General features: G+C 32.4%; 1 non-coding gene across 1 annotated transcript; it reads left to right on the top strand.

The window, feature by feature from the left end:
• Positions 1-2,390: 2,390 nt before the first annotated feature.
• Trnar-ccu lies at positions 2,391-2,463 on the top strand. The gene has a single exon. It is a non-coding gene; the product is annotated as a tRNA-Arg (tRNA).
• The last annotated feature ends 219 nt before the right edge of the window (positions 2,464-2,682 follow it).

The raw sequence follows: 2,682 nt of genomic DNA, 5'->3' as shown, positions 1-2,682 counted from the left end.
AAAGCTATTCTGCATCGCATTAATTGATTTCAAAGTATGACGTCATTCGTTCGATCTGGTGATCATAATGTAAGCCTAAACTCTTTGAGTTTTATCATTTTCACTTTAATTAATAAAAGATAAAATCTCAACGTGATTTATAACTCTCTTGGAGTTAGCTTACTAGGTCGATGGAGTAAGCTTGTTTGGTGTAAATTAATAGCCTTGTATGACGCTTTAATTAACAAAAAAACTATGTCAATTTCACTGATGTTAAATTAGTTAACTTTTTCAAGCTAAAAAGCTATGCATATTTTATGGTTTTATAAAATATTGATCGTAATAGATGCAACCACCATATGCGAAAGTTTTTAACACAATTACATTAAACAATAGCTACGCTAGCTTTTCACAACTATAATTTCAGTGCGTATATCAACTTATTGCGATCTTCTTCAAATTATTTGCGATCCACGTTTTTCATTTTATAATAGCTACGTTTTAACAAGTATCAATATCAAATTTGGTACATAATTATTATATAGTACCAAATTTCTGTTATTTACCAAAGATGTGTTATTTGCTAATATAAGAGCTAACATATTACTATGTTAGCTCTTATATTAGGTACATAATTATACAGTACCAAATTTGAAGAGATCGCAATAAGTTGAACATAACTTCAGACTTAATGCAACACCATTAAGAAATCGTGTTGATGTTACCTCTTATGTTAGCAAATAACACCTCTTAGTAGATCCGTGTGATCTTCTTGTGGTTTAATACTGAGGCGGTTTATATGAAAACGTTGACGCGGCGTGCCAGCAAGACATGGAATGAAACGATGTCTAATGAAACTGTAAATACTGCCTCTGCGGGACCTCATTGCGAGATAACACTGGATATATATTTTCTAATAGCCGTTTTGGGAGTTTCTACCGGGGAGTCATTGCCTACGGGGAAAATTCCTTCAAGATTCAGAGGCGATAGATGGAAAATAATAATGGAAGTAGTTAATGTTAAGTCTAGTATATACAGATCCGTCGAAATTTTATGCTAAATGGTATATCTTTAAAAAATGTTGATTGTATGGGCGATGGAGTATAGATGATTTGTGTCCTAATTAATTAAGCTAAAAAAAAATTGATATATTAAAATAGTTTAATCTTTCAACTGGTAATATACAAAACCGTAGGGAAAGAAAAGATTTTTATTTATCTTTAAAGTTTAAAGATGACAAAATCATTGTAAATTTCATATATCATTTCAGACCAGCGAGTTATAATATTAAAACATGTTTATTGGTTAAATTATTTAACAAAGAGGAACTCCACATTTTCTGTTGTGTTTTATTCAATATAATAGAAAATGTTGCATCAATAGCCACGAATTCAAATATATCACTTTTTAAGCACAATAGAGGGTATAAATCAAAAATACAAAGCCTGACCGGTCTTGTCGATGTGTCGTGATATGGAAACATCATGTTGATTGCAGATCACTAGATACTGGTTTTGATATACGTTATTCCAACAGTGTCAAAAACATTGGTAAAAGGAAAACTGAACAAATTTTCGTTTTTCATCCTTATATTAATCCATATTAAATATCCACAAGCAATTGTACCGACTGTGAAAGAGAATAGTAGACGGTAATTCTAGAATGGCTCATAAACTGTTTTTATTTGCGACCATAAAAGCAACGGCTCCCACGTGCTACATATTTTATGTTAATTCTCGGAAATTCTTGATTCGCAAATTCATATAATTGAAACACAATTTCCGGGTAAACATTTTTTGACATATTTCATCCAAATGTTAAAATCATACTTCCTTCCTTAAGATAGGAATGGGGATAACAATAATGGGCAACGATTTTTTGTTAATTAATTCCATGTGCCTTTTAAGACAGGAAAACTTAGCTGAATAAGAAACATGACGGAAACGAAGGAGCAGAATAAATTGTGAAATTTCTACAGGAGCGCACCGTGAGCAATTAGCAAGGTTCCATCAAGGAACCATAGATACTGGATAGGCCATATCATTAAGCATAGACTCATCATCAGCCCATACATGTTCCCACTGCTGGGTTACAGGCCTCCTATGATGTCACATGTCGTTTAACTTTTGATTCTTCGACAAGCCAGTTTCCTCACGATGTTTTCCTTCACCGTTTTAAGCAGTGATGATGTTATCCACATGTGGAGATAAATTGAAGTTCTCACTACTGAGCCACCACGACTTTTTAAATAGCATAGCCTTTTATGGACTTGTCAAATTTCGACCACTGGACGACCACTAATGTAATAAAAAATTACAGTATTTCACCAATACACTTCCAATAAAACACATAATTCATTAATTATTCATTAGTATACAAAATTGTAGTTAAATTTCATCTCACTGCCATAAGCCCCTGTGGCCTAATGGATAAGGCATCGGCCTCCTAAGCCGGGGATTGTGGGTTCGAGTCCCACCAGGGGTAAGAGTTATTTTACTAATTTCAAACACACGCATATTTACTTTGTTTTTTGATGATGATTTATTTAGTATTTATAATATTTTTTTCAATTTATAATGTTAAATGATTTTGTCGTGACTAAATTAATTTAAATGTTTGAGGTAGCAATATATTTTACAAAGAAGAATGTAACATATTTTATTTATAGCTGCAGAAATAACTACCTCTTCTTTTAACATCCAG

Source organism: Zerene cesonia, chromosome 16 (assembly GCF_012273895.1).
Source record: "Zerene cesonia ecotype Mississippi chromosome 16, Zerene_cesonia_1.1, whole genome shotgun sequence".
Taxonomy (NCBI): Eukaryota; Metazoa; Arthropoda; class Insecta; order Lepidoptera; family Pieridae; genus Zerene; species Zerene cesonia.
Note: the sequence above shows the minus strand (reverse complement) of the source record. Positions and strands in the feature narration are given on the sequence as shown.